At 40.7% G+C, this 15,076-nt stretch overlaps 1 protein-coding gene across 1 annotated transcript in view; it reads right to left on the bottom strand.

The window, feature by feature from the left end:
- Window positions 1–15,076, bottom strand: part of FLT1 (fms related receptor tyrosine kinase 1) — a 205,037-nt gene that overhangs the window by 66,810 nt on the left and 123,151 nt on the right. The window lies entirely within an intron of this gene.

Genomic DNA, 15,076 nt, shown 5'->3' with positions numbered 1-15,076 from the left:
CCAGTTACTCCCCTCATTCTTTTCCCCCATTCCTCCAATCTTCTGCCCATACTTGACTATGGTTGTCTTTCCTAGTTTCTTTAACGCCTTAACCTATTACTACCTTTATACAACCTATTCTCTGTGATACAGGCTCTGTTCTGCTGTGGAGCTCACCTTTTAAGGAGGGCTCCCCTTTTAGTTTAAATTTTGATTAATTTCAGAGATTTTAAAGGTGCAGGAAAAACACAACCCCTGTGCTCACCATTAAGATAACCAGATGTCAACATTTTCCCACCTTTGTTTTATATAAATGAAGTTTATAGATGCTTTTCCCCTCTCTCCAGAGGTACCACTATCCTAAAGTTGGTGCATCTTGGTTTCACACAGGTTTTGGTGCCTTGTCCACATAAATATCTATCTCTATAGACTATAATATTGTTTTGTGGTTTTAAAAATTCCAAATAAATTATATGATATAGTACATATCCTTTTTTAACTTGGATATTTTTCTATTCTACAATGTGTTAATATTTATCTTTGTTGATATATGCAGATGCAGTTAATTTTTAACTGATGTATATAATATTCCCTCGTATAAAAAAGCCACAGATTTTTTTAAAATTCACTTCTCTACTGTGGGATAGTTTTCACTCTTTTGATCTTTACCAAGAAGGCCAAAATGCACAGATGACATACCTATGTGTGCATTGTTATACTTTATCTCCTTGTCCTGGGTTGTAGAGTATACCCATTTTCGACTCTATCAATTATTACAAAATTGTCTTTTGAAAATATACCAATTTACACTTTAACCAGCAGTGAGCAAGCACTCCCCTTTCCCACTTACTTACCAATACTTGGTGTTTTCAGGTGTCTTTAATCGGCAATATTTGGGGTGTAAACATCTTGATATGGGTTTAATCTGTATCCCCCTGATTACTTATTGGGTGGAATATCTTTTTTCAGTTTGGCTGGCCATTTGGGCTTCTTTTCCTGCGAATTACCAGTTCACGTCCTTTGCACATGTTCCTCTTACCCTATTTGTCTTGTTCTCAATGACTTTAGGGTTCTCTACATGTTTTAGATACTGAGCCCTTGTTGGTTCAATCTGTTAAAGTCTTCTCCATTCTATGAGCAGTCTTCTAAACTTTGTTTATGGTGGATTTTTAATATAAAGACTTAAAATCCTAAGGCAGTCAAATGCATCAATCTTTCCATTATCCTTTGTGCTTTTTGTTACTTGTTAAAGAAATATTTCCTATTCTGATACCATAAATCATTTCCCTTATATACTTTCCTCCCCTCAAAATCTGTTTAAACAGTTTGCTTTTCCTCATTTAGGTCTTTAATACATCGAGATTTCCTTTTGAAGGGAGTATGTATATTGTGTGAGATAGGGACCTAATTTTTACTGTATTTTTACCGTAGCCAATTATGACAGCAAGGCTTACAGAATAATCTGTTCTTTTCTCACTGAATTGTGAAGCGAGTTTTGTCAGATACTAAGTTTCCACATATTTGTTGTTCTGTTTTTAGGCTCCACAATGGCCTATCTATCCTACACAAGTGAATCCATGATTAATTTAGGATTGCTTGATAACACTTCCTAATATTTGGTATGAGCTGATGCTGTTTTCAAAATTGTCTTGGCCCTTTTACACTACAATACAGATTTCAGGTTTAGCTTGTCAAATTCTGTAAAAAGCACTGTTGGAATGTTGATGGGAATTTCTCTGAATTTATGTAATTCAGTACATTGGGAGAAATTGTCCTATTTATTTTTAGGTTGAAACAAATGAAACTGTCAATATTTTGACCTATAAAAATGGCTCACAAGTGGTTCAACTTACTAATATATGTCCCCTTCTAAGAATACCAAATATCTCTGTGTTACTTAGGTCTTCTTTTACGTCATTTGATAGCTTTAGGATCTTCTCTTTAAATATATTGCTTTTCAGTTATATTTTCCTAGATAAAGTTATAATTTTTGTTATTATGCAAAATGGCATTGGGATCTTTGACAGATCACTTTATCTGAATATTCTCTTTCCCCTTTGGGTGTTCATTATTAGAATGAACAAGTAGAACTCAGAAACATGAGGCTGTACTATGTTTTCCTGAGATAATTCAATTGTAGGCCTGCTTCTTTCTAGAAGGATTGCTTACATAAATTCCAACCACAAAAATCATGATAATTCCCATGGAAACTTACAATTTATCATTGTCAAAACTCTCTTCTTCATCCATCAAAGTTCGACTCAAATGACATTTCCTCCATGAAGTGTCCTGTGATTACCTGTCAGAGGTGCTGATTTGTATCTGATGGAATTTTATGCCCTTCATGTTGCATATTTTTGAATTGACTTTGTACCTATTATGTGTGTGTTTTTCAAAGGTAAGGAATAAGTTTTACTCATTTTCCTTTTCTCTAGGATATAACAAATGTCTGACTGATGGTAGGGAATGAAAGTTACGCTTAATAAAATAAAAAGTAATTTTTGTTATGATGGTCTTGGCTTGCCAACTTAATGATAAATGTTTTGAGGTAGGCATACGATAAATTTTCCATAAATGGTAGCTAGGATGATGATGTATCTAATTCTAGGTACCTAGTAAATAATCACACCTTTAGATTGTCCATTCTTTTTTTTTTTTTAGATTGTCCATTCTTAAAGGAATTCATGGGCTTCCCTCATAGCTCAGTTGGCAAAGAGTCTGCCTGCAATGCAGAAGACTCCGGTTTGATTCCTGGGTCCAGAAGATCCGCTGGAGAAGGGATAGGCTACCCACTCCAGTATTCTTAGGCTTCCCTTGTGGCTTAGCTGGCAAAGTATCCGCCTGCAATGTGGGAGACCTGGGTTCAATCCCTGGGTTGGGAAGATCCCTTGGAGAAGGGAAAGGCTACCCACTCCAGTATTCTGTCCTGGAGAATTCCATGGACTGTATATAGTGACCCACAAAGAGTCGGACACAATTGAGCGACTTTCAATTTCTTAGGAATTCATTAACTAAGAGCTGTATCTGAATTAAGGATCAGAAGAGCAAAAATATAGATTCAGGATGGTTAAAGGTGGCCCAAGAAAACTAGATGTCCGATTGATTTCCCACAAATACCACAAAGGAGACACTATATATCTAGTCAAACTTTTGGGGTTTGGAAAATTATATCTGGGGAAGAGAAATTCAAGTTTAGTAAACTTCAAAGGCTGACAAAATTCAGACATGAAGGATGATGGCTCATTAAGTAGCACTAAAAAGATGAATGATTCCAATGTTTTCAAATGTTCACCATGCAGCTTCTTCCTTAATTGAAAATTTGACTCTAAGATCAAGCCTTGTGGCAAAGCCTTTATAGATGTAAGAAAAAAAATGTTGGTGAAATATGGAATAATCTAAGACACAGTGAAAGGCAGCCTTATAATAATGTGCTAAGTGGGAAGAGAGTTGTGAAATGTTGAAAACATATAGTCTAAAGGCAATCCGATGGGCAATGTGATCCAGAGACTCTCTGCTCTATAGCCTTGAAAAAGATAAAGATGAGAAGCTTTTAGAAAAGAATTAGATTAAGGACAGTGATGGGGGAAAAAAAAGCTGTATAATATTCTTCTCCATGCAACCACTGAATAAGGGAAAAGCCATCCACAAAGGTTCTTTCATTTGGGATAATGGCTATTGCTTCACTAGTTTGACTTTCCGAAGTGGGTTATGATAACAGAATACTTTTTAAAAGCTCTTAAGAAATTGTAAACCAGATGCATTGAAGGGATTATGGTTGAAGTGAGCACCTTGAAACTGTGCCTAAAACACATGTATTTCTAAACATGTTAAAGTCAAAAGCACTTTTTTTTCCTGCTCTTTCACTGAATTTTACTATTGTTCCAATGAAGTATTTCAAGATGCTTTGGGCACATAAAAAAAGGTGTCAAGTGGTGCTAACTCTGTGGTTATGAGCTGTAAAACCTTAGCTACTCACTATGTATGTCTATAAATTATAAACACAGACACTTGTGTGCTCACACATGTAACACACACACAACCTGTCCCTGCCCCAACAAATTCTTATGGTGTGTCCAGATTTGCCATAGCCCCTTCCATGTGGTTGGAGGAATTTATACTGTAGGATACAGTCAACTAAAGTGGCCTTTCTGTGGGTAGTATAGTATAGTTCTATGACCATTTTCAGGCAGGAAATAGTATTGCATTGCACAAGGGGTTAACGGCAAGAAGGTATTTTTCCATCAGTAGAATAGCTAAATAACTTATGGGAACACATACCATATTATAGGGCATGACTGCTTAAAAAATTAGGCAGATGATATGTACATAGGGAGATCTCCAGAATAAATTGTGATAAAAGCAAGTCATAAAACAAAACACAGAGTGTGAGCTCAACTCAGATTTATCTTAGAGATGTTGGCTTTTCCCAGATCACCCTACTATAATCCATTACCTTATTTTGTTCACCACAGCAGTCACTACCATCTGATTGCATGCTATGTGCTTATAGTTTTGTTAGATTTATTACCTGTACTTTTTCATTTGAATATAAATTCAAGGTCCCTGTTTTGTTTGCAGCACCTACTGTATTCCTGGTACAGGGCTGGCTCTCAGTGTATAGCTATGAATGAATCCCAGCTATCTTTTGCCCCATGAATGTCTATGCCCCATATTTGCAGGGGCTTCCCTGGTGACTCAGTGGTAAAGAACCCGCCTGCCAATGCAGAAGACATAAGAGATGCAGGTTTGATCCCTGGGTCGGGAAGATCCCCTGGAGGAGGGCATGGCAACCCACTCCAGTATTCTTGCCTGAAGAATCCTATGGATACAGGAGCCTGGCAGGCTACAGTCCATGGGGTCACAAAGAGTCGGACACAACTAAAGCGACTTAGCACCCACGCATACATATTTGCATAAAGGCACATATATAAGTAAAGAAAAGGAAAAATCTGACAAAATACACATCAAACAGTTATCATGGGTTAATTCCCCCAAGAGACAACTTTATAGTGTATTCTATTTTGGTATTATGTGATCATTTACAATTTAAAAGTATTCATGTACTACTTATTTAGTTAAATAACAGTAATTTTTTATTACAAAAATGAAATGGTGTAGGTCTCTTTACTATCAGCAAAGAACCACTGAATGAAAGTTTAAAAGCTATATAGATCCAAATACTTGTACATTTGCAAAACTTTATGATACTGACTATGGATAGGATAATGAAATATTTTTGAAGCAAGTAAAGCAGATTTATGCTTCCCTACAGCTTACAATTAAAAAAAATTTTTTTAGCCAGGCTGCACGGCCTATGGGATCTTAGTTCCCCAGCCAGGGATTGACCTGGCGTCCCCTGTAGTGGAAGTCCAGAGTCTTAACCACTGGATCACAAGGGAAGTCCCCAAAATTTACAAATTTGGATTAAAGCAATAAAAGGACAACCAAAATTTATTCCATCAGGAGACTGGTCCCTATGGAGGGCAGGGGAGAGAGAGAGAGAAGGGGTGTGTGTGTGTGTGTGTGTGTGTGTGTGTGTGTGTGTGTGTTAGGGTTGGGGCATGACTTATAGTATGTTTTCTGTGTGTGAGTTTTCATGATAGTTGAATTATGACTGAGTTGAATGAGAAGGCTATTTATACTAATATACAATCTTATTGTGTAAGATGTCTTAGTAGCAGATTACGCAAAAATCAAGTTTTGATTGAGTGTGGGTGGAGGAGGAATGAACTTCCTTGATTTGGCGTTTTCAGCAGTGATTTCATCCTGCTGAGCTCACAGATTAGATTATCCGAGAATGTATCTGTTGGCATATTTTCCTTAATTGTACTGGGTAGAGTGGTGATCCCCACTGCATCGCCGGGTGTCACTTTAGATCCTGGGTAAGCTGTTTCAAGTTCCTCCTTGGGGGAAGGAGGCGTTTCCATGCAAATACTGGACTTGTGAGGTAGAAAAGCCTCATCTCATTAGTTTGCCAAGAGCTGGAGGAGTAAACTTAAGGCAGGTAGTGTCTGAGTTTTCCTATATAATCACCTAGGCTTCCGCGTAAGCGGGAAAATGTGGATTGGGGAAGGAGACCCCCTTCTACTCCAGGAGCTCAGACCACAGCTCTTAGTTTTAGAGTTAGTGACCCTGGACAAGGTTCAGCCCCCTCCTGGTCTCTGGGAGAATCTGTCCTCCTCCACCCCCATCCATCTTTCTTTCTCTCTTCTTTGTTTTTCTTACTCCCCCTTCCTTTTTCTCTGCTACTGGTCTCTCAAACATCGCCTGCTCTTCAGACAAAACAAGCTGCCGGTTGTGGCCATGCTCAAAGTACAGTTCCTTGTGTCCCAAGAGGTCACAGAAAGAATCAAAAGAGGAGGTTAATTCACAGTGGGAAGGGAAGAGCTTTAATGGTATGAGGTTTCCGTTTGAGGTGCTGCAGAAGCTCTGAAATGAGACAGTGATGGTTGTACAAGCTTGTGAATATACTTACTGCCACTGAACTTGGCACTTTTAAAGGAAAAAGTAAAATTTTTGTTGCATGTATTTCACCACTTTTTTTTTTTAAAGGGAGAGGTTGTTCTAAAGTGATGCTCACATTTGCAAGTTTTTTCCCATTTCTTACATTGCAAATTTTTCACTTGAACATTCAAGAGGGCTTCAAAAGAGGCACCCAACCAAAGGTAAACAGCTAGCAGGGGCTTCTGGTTCACATGAGAGAGTCTGTGCCGGCTCGTGTGTGAGTGCTCCGCTGGGTCTTGCTGTGGCCGAGCGCTGTCAGGAGGCTTTACTGGTCTGAATGGGGCTGAGGATATGGGCTAGAAGAGGCATCCAAGTCATCTTTCTTGGGCCAAGCATTAGGATATGACACGATGCTAGGTATATACGAGAAAGAGCTAAATACGGTGGAACTCGAGGATAAAGAGAGAGATTTGAGGGTGTCAGGACTGAGTCTCCATAATAACTCCTGTTGATTTCCAGTTCAAAATGGGACTCTACTCACAGGTCATGTTACTTTTCTTGATGTAAACCCTACAGCTCCACCGCCATACATGTGTCAGTCTCACTGACGCGGCCGAATGTTAGCTAGTAATTAGCAGGAAGTGTTCTCCACTTTTTCATCAGCTTAGAGCTGTGGTTGGAGTTGGGCATCCTCTCTTCTCTTCTCTAGGGTTTTCAGTTCTGGCTCTGGACTCTGGCAGTGCCAGCCAACCGTCTTCTCTGCTGTTACCCCCAACTCTACTCCTTTCACCTTCTAAATGCCAGTTTATCCTTAGGAAAGAGCTGAGCCTTAGTTCTCTGCCATGTTCAGTTCAGTTCAGTCGCTCAGTCGTGTCCAACTCTTTGCGACCCCATGAATGGCAGCACGCCAGGCCTCCCTGTCCATCACCAACTCCCGGAGTTCACCCAAACTCATGTGCATCGAGTCGGTGATGGCATCCAGCCATCTCATCCTCTGTCGTCCCCTTCTCCTCCTGCCCCCAATCCCTCCCAGCATCAGAGTCTTTTCCAATGAGTCAACTCTTCGCATGAGGTGGCCAAAGTATTGGAGTTTCAGCCTCAGCATCAGTCCTTCCAATGAACACCCAGGACTGCTCTCCTTTAGGATGGACTGGTTGGATCTCCTTGCAGTCCAAGGGACTCTCAAGAGTCTTCTCCAACACCACAGTTCAAAAGCATCAATTCTTTGGCGCTCAGCTTTCTTCACAGTCCAACTCTCACATCCATACATGACTACTGGAAAAACCATAGCTTTGACTAGATGGACCTTTGTTGGCAAAGTAATATCTCTGCTTTTGAATATGCTATCTAGGTTGGTCATTACTTTCCTTCCAAGGAGTAAGCATATTTTAATTTTATGGCTGCAATCACCATCTGCAGTAATTTTGGAGCCCCCAAAATTAAGTCTGACACTGTTTCCACTGTTTCCCCATCTATTTCCCATGAAGTGATGGGACCGGATGCCATGATCTTAGTTTTCTGAATGTTGAGCTTTAAGCCAACTTTTTCACTCTCCTCTTTCACTTTCATCAAGAGGCTTTTTAGTCCCTCTTCACTTTCTGCCATAAGGGTGGTGTCATCTGCATATCTGAAGTTATTGATATTTCTCCTGGCAATCTTAGGGATGTCCTTTAAGCTTATACTGTTGTCAGAGATACAACTAAACCAAACCCTGAGAAGATTCTGGCAGAAGAGTTCTTCTCAGAGAAGAGCTACTGGGGTGTCTGCTAATAGGGCTTGGCCCTTCTCTGTCTGGGTACCCGGATCCCCTTACCTTAGAGACACTGATGGAAGAGGAAGGGATGACATAAACGGCTGCTTCACTGATCATGTGAACTGACTGATTAGCTCAGGTCAGGTGACAGAGCCTACTTACTCCCCACTCACTGCCTTCCATGTGCCTGGGCAGCGTGGCCTCATTTCTTTCCTGCAGTGTTTCTTAACCTATTTTGCACCATAAGGGTACATATCCATGAGGAAGAAAAGGCAATTACTCTGTAAGTTTTGTGGAAGGTTAATAGACATTTCTGAATTTTATTGTTCTAGGAAATCAAGCAAAAATAGCTTGAGAGTGACAGTTTATCATCCCCCGGCATCAGCATCCTTGTTCACCTTTCTCCTCTACTTTTCCTCAGCATCTCTCCCAGATCCATGAAAACCACTTTATGCTTCAGGTGTAATTCTGCCCCCTAGGTACTAGGACTAAGTCGGTCACCTTGATTTGAATAATCGCTTACCGGTACAGAGATTTGCATCAGTGACATAGTGATGATAGATGATTAGATAAATAACTCTAGTGACCAAGATCTCACTTAGGAAGGAATGTTGATCAGTGATTCCTCTTCCAGCCTCTGTCCATTCAAGATGGAATTTATTCTCCCTAAACTCTTAGTAACAAAGGTCCGTCTAGTCAAAGCTATCGTCTTTCCAGTAGTCATGTATGGATGTGAGAGCTGGACTATAAAGAAAGCTGAGAATAGAAGAATTGATGCTTTTGAACTGTGGTGTTGGAGAAGACTCTTGAGAGTCCCTTGGACTGCAAGGAGATCCAACCAGTCCATCCTAAAGGAAATCAGTCCTGAATATTCATTGCAAAGACTGATGCTGAAGCTGAAGCTCTAATACTTTGACACCTGATGTGAAGAACTGACTCATTTGAAAAGATCCTGATGATGCAAATGACTGAAGGTGGGAGGAGAAGAGGACGACAGAGGATGAGATGGTTGGATGGCATCATTGACTCAATGGACATGAGTTTGAGTTGGTGATGGACGGGGAAGTCTGGCATGCTGCAGTCAATGGGGTCACAAAGAGTCGGACATGACTGAGCGACTGAACTGAACTGAAACTCTTTGTGGTTCGAACCCTACTTCTTTAATCTTAAAATACTCTGAAAATGCCTTGCCATCCTAGAGATTTTGATGATGGTTTCTCAGGCTTTACTAACAGCATCACAGGTTACTATCACCTTCTGTTCTCTGAAATATTTTTAGTGAAGAGTACTTTTGTCAGCAGTTCATGGCTCTTGTCAGGAACCCCACTTTCTCTGCACCCCCATTTGGGAGGTGGTTCTTGCTTACACCGGTGTAGCCCTAAGCTGGGCCTGCCTCCTGCCACCTCTGCTTTGCAAACCGACCTTGATTCCTTACTGTGTCACTCCAAAGCCCCAGGCCAGCAGCCCCTCTTATTGTGCTTACTTGGCTGTCACAGCATGAAACATCTTAGAACCTCACTGGAGAATCTGGGAAGAGTGTGAGCTAGAAAGGGGACTTTCTGATCATTTGGGGTAACTGCCAGTCCCATCGGCAGGCAGGTGGAGGGGTCACTAGGACACTCTGGGGGAACCAGGAGTTCTCCAAGGTGACTTCGTAACGTTCCAAGTCTGGGCACAAACTCTAAATATGGTGGGCCTAGCAGAAAGAATGTTTCTTAAAGGAGCTTCCCTGTCTGTAGACTGCTAAGAATCGAACCACTGCCAACGAGAACGTGTCTCCAGCCTCGAGGTCTCTTGGTGATGTTCTGGTGCTGGTCCTGTCTCAGGACATTTTTCTTTCATGTTTGGTCCTTTATATTATACTCACTTTAGCAGCTCCATTCTTTGGTCACCTGTCCCTTCAAAGGAAATATGTCTCAAATCACCTGCTTTCAACACTTTGTACTCTACCATCCCTCCTAACTGTTCCCAGCTGCTTCCTGACTTGGGTCTAGTTCGGAGGTTCTCCAACCTTTATCACATATTTTCTCTTATTTCCTCTTTATCTCTCTTCCATTCTATGTATTCCACTAAAAATGGATGATTGAGAACCTGCTGTTTGCTCAGCATTAGGAATTAAAATGAAAATATTTTAATTAAAAGCACAAAGGATATATTTTTTTTCTAGTTATCTAACATATTAAAGATCTTTTAATCCTGTGATGGAGTCACATTTTCTACTCATTTCATTTAATAGTTTACCTTATTCCAGTTTTTAGACTCATTAACTCTGGTGCCTATTGACCTATGATAGTGAGTTAGGGCACACACGGTTGCTGCTTGAAGGAGTTGTAGTCACTCAAACACACACGCTATTATGTCTGATGTGTGCTTATTCTGATTTTCATGTTCTCATTCAGCTCTGTATTCACAGAGCTTAGCAGAGCACCAGACACAAAGCAGTGCCTTAATGATGTTTATTACATGAGTAAAAAGACAATAAGGCTGATACAGAATAAATTGTGGACCTTTTGAGATTTAAAAGTAACTGGATTTTGGTTCAAAATAATTTTTAATTTTATATATGACACGTCCACTTAAAAAAAATGCTTTAAATGGTTTTAATATGCTTTGCATTAAAAATAAATTTTAAAAATTCAGTGAGGTTTTTTTTTTTTCCCCCCAGTGAGGTTTTTAGGAAGCCTAAACTTTAAGAGTTGGAAATGAGAAAATCTTCCTTGTTTTCAATGCTGATTTATGCCCACAAGATCATTTAAAACTAGTGTCTGTCTATTCTCTTCTGAGTGATGGGAACTAGCGTTTAGCTCCACGTGGTATATCTGTATCCAGGGTCTGGGTGTCAGAGTTGCTCTTCTGGTTTAACGCTTGGTCTGCTACCCACTAACCCTACCACTTAGTCATTTCTCCCATGTTTCTGCTTCCTCATCCCTTAGCTCATCAAACAGGCATGACAATTTAGCAAACCCCATAGAACTGGTGGGAGGAGTAAGCAAAGCAATATTAGTAAGGGGCTTCAACGAGGACCGGGCGCCTAACAAGAGGGTGGCAAGTCAAAACAGATCTGGAAATGCGGCTGATAACGGCACCTGCCTCAGATGCCGGTCGACAGCCGTGGAGGGTAAATGAGACTTTTGTAAACTCTTAACAGCTCCTTGGGTATCTGGTGAGCACTCAGTACATTTTTATTATTATTTTTGATAAGGAAGGCCTATAAAGATAGCATATCTTCAAAGGTTTTAACCATCACACATGAAACCAGAGAACAGCTGAGTGACGCACTCTACAACGTGGCATGGGTTGTGAATAAACTCGGACTTCAGAGAGAAAGCAGCATGCTGTGTGCCCCAGGATGTGAAGGGGGGCTCTGGTGGCCAGAGGCCGGGGCAGTCTTCTAGGCTAGGGAGCCGGGGTCGGCCGTCGGGGGCTGTGGGGGTAGATGGAAGTTAGCAGGCTGGCTCGTGCTGTTGAGGCCCCGCAAAGCCTGTGATTGTGCTGGGTTGTGCAGCTGGTAGTGGGAAGCCCGCCCCGTGGGCACCCCAGGGAGAGGGCCTCCTGCCCCCTGAAAACACACTTCCCTGGGCTGCCTGCTTAGGGAAGAAGTTACCCTCCCCTAAATTCTCTCACCAGCTATTTCATCCCCACTTGTCTAGAGCCTTAACTCTCTGTTGTTTTTGGAATCGAGTAAGTTGTCATTGAACAAAAAACAGTGATAATGGGCTGGATCCTGTTAGTGATCCAAAGTCACCGAAATGCTCTCGGTATATGAGTTCTTTTTGAGTTGCCAGGCTTGGTATAAAAAGAGGCATCTCAAGTGTCTAACGGAAGTACAGTTTATTCTCAGGTTACTAAAACTCAGTTGAGCTTTCAAAGGCTTAGGATATGATGGACTAGTTCTCAAGTCTTTTTCAGCCTGTGATCTTGATGTTTTTCGATATCAGCTTTCGAACAAACAGTGAGTCAAGGATGTTCACTCTGGTTATCAGTGATCTTCACTTATCTATACACATGGACAAAAGGGTCACAGTCGTAAGAGTGTGTTGCACTGGCTGTTGAATTTGCTGTCTCAAATGGAAATCTTACATATGAAACTTTACAAACACCATATACATGTAAGCAAGAGATTATCCCCAGAAAAGTTAAGAAATTCCTCTCCAAAAAGCTATAGTAGTTTTAAAGCGTGAATAAAAGGAAGAGAGAGAGAAAATCGACAACGTAGTGTAGCCGAACTCAATAAATGCTAATGATAGCATATTGGGCTTCCCTGGTGACTCTGCACCAAAGCATTTGCCTGCAATGCAGGAGACCATCTATAATGCAGGAAACATGGGTTTGACCCCCAGGTTGGGAAGATCCCTTGGAGGAGGGCATAGCAACCCACTCCAGTACTCTTGCCTGGAGAATCCCATGGACAGAGGAGCCTGGCAGGCTATAGTCCATGGAGTCACAAAGAGTCAGACATGACTGAGTGACTAACCCACCACTCCAATAGCATATTAGAATGATATTTAGGAAAGATTTCATATAATTTATGTAAGACTGTTTATACTAATAGACATTCTTCTTTTGGCCCTCAGAAGATTAGAAACAGTTGTGAGGAATATATTTTTGTTAAGTTATTTGACTTTGGAGATGACATTAATTAACCCTCTGATACCATTCAAGAAATTCTGACAACTCATGGGCCAATTTCTGTATAAATGAGATGTGTGGGAAGGTAGTATTTACTAAGCCGTGATGTGGGTCAACTTAGTTATATTAACTCATTTAAACCATACTACATTCCTATGTGGTTGGTATTATCTCAATTTTATAAATAAGGAAAGAGAGGCTCAAAGAGTAAGTATAAGTGAGTTAGTTTCCCAAATTCTCTGACCCAGGAGGTTCAAACCCTCTCAACACCTCTTAATATTTTCTGTTTGTAATAATTTCTTGTCTCTTCTCTAATCCCAGAATGGTTGTGGGCTTTCAAATTGGTTCAACTCTAATTTTTTAACCCACATCCAAAATACGAAAACTGAATTTAAGTCAAATTCACTACTTTCAAAGAATCATCCAACATCTCATAACATTTCATAAAATATGGAATATATTTTGTGATCAAGTCACTTTGGAGAACACAGAACTTGAAACCACAATGCTACCGGATTTCTTCAGTATAGGACTTCTTTGGGTCCTTAATAAAATACTAATGTGAACTCCGAATCTCTAAGGAGAACCTATACAGACATTGCTTCTCAAGTTGCTTGCTTATTCACATATTTATTCATCCTTTTATTTTGTTAGAATACTGCAAGGGATGAATTTTTTCTGAAACTATCCTTTTTCTTTTTTTTTTTTTAATTTTCTTTTTAATTGGAGGATAATTGCTTTACAATATTGTGTTGGTTTCTGCCCTCCATCAACATGTATCAGTCATAGGTACATGTATGTCCCTTCCCTCTTAAACTGCCCTCCCACCTCCCAGCCCATCCCACCCCTCCAGGTTGTCACAGAGCACCAGATTTGAGCTCACTGCGTCATACAGCAAATTCCCACTGGTTAATCTAGTTTTACACATGGTAATGTAAATATGAAACTATCCTTCTCAGTAGCACGTCACTTTGCCTCTTTGCACCTACATTTTCTATTCTCCAAATGGAACTCAAGACAGTCCGAAAGTCCCTTTAGCTTTAAAAATTCTATGATAAAGCCTCTCTCCCAACCACCCAAAGTCTAGGCATTTGTGCTACCAAGTGAGCTTCCTAAGGATAGAATGAGATTTGTTGAAAACCACTCCATTCATTCATTCATGGAATATTTATGGATTGCCAACCACTGTGACAGGTTTGGAAGACAAAAAGACAAGATACAAATAACATGAAAGACACTGTCTTCAGGATGAGGGCATGATATGATACACATAGAGGAAGACAGCATGATACAGTACAGGAAGCAGACAGTAGCAATATGCGTGGATAATACAGACTCACGTGAACTGATGACGGTAAAATGGCTCAGTAAGAGAACAGAAATACTCCTGGATAGTAAAGAAGGGATGGGTCAGTCTTCCATGAAGACACACCAGGCAGAGGGGACACAGGAGCAAACAAAGCATAGAGTTTGAAGCAGTGTAACACATGCCGTGATCTACAAGAGCGTGACAATTGCTAGAACGTAGAGTTCAAGGCAGGGGAGCATACAGCTGTATGGAGCAGGCAGGGACCACTGTGGAGGGCCTTCCTTGTCAGATGCTTGAACTTGGTCTTGCGATGGAGAGCCAGTGGAGGACTTGGAACAGAGATGTGACATTTTAGGCAACTGGGTGGCAAAAAGATGCAAAGAGAGAAGAGAGGTAGGGAGACCAGTTAGGAGACGCCTGCAAATGTCCAAGGAGTAGATAGTGAGCACCTGAATCAGGAGACTGACAAGAGGGAAGCAGAAACAGTTCATATTTTGTACAACCTGCTCAGCCTGATGGATCAGAGGAAGAGGGGGAAGAAGGTGGACCACCTTTGGTGTGGATGATGGATACGTGGTGTCTATATAAGAAGAGAAGAATCACGTGATGTGATCAGTTCTGGACCTGCTTGGTGTCTGGCCTCTCTACGATATTTGTAGATATCTTAAAATCGGTGACGTTCTACCAGAACCTTTTTCTGTGCATCAAACACAAACATATTTCATTTTGAGTAGAGGATTCACATGGAAGGAGGATTCCACATTGCCAATATTTGAATTAGGTTGTTGGGATGTTGCAAATAAATGGCAAGTTTATCTTTACTATAAATGTAATTACTAGTCAAAATTAGAATAAGTTCATTTTAATTTTATTTAAGGGATTTCCCTGGCAGTCCAGTGGTTAAGACTCTGTACTTCCAATGCCAGGGTATTGGTTCGAGCCCTGGCTGGAAAGCTAAGATC

Source organism: Bos indicus, chromosome 12, assembly GCF_029378745.1.
Source record: "Bos indicus isolate NIAB-ARS_2022 breed Sahiwal x Tharparkar chromosome 12, NIAB-ARS_B.indTharparkar_mat_pri_1.0, whole genome shotgun sequence".
Taxonomy (NCBI): Eukaryota; Metazoa; Chordata; class Mammalia; order Artiodactyla; family Bovidae; genus Bos; species Bos indicus.
This window is presented reverse-complemented; position numbering and strand designations above follow the sequence as displayed.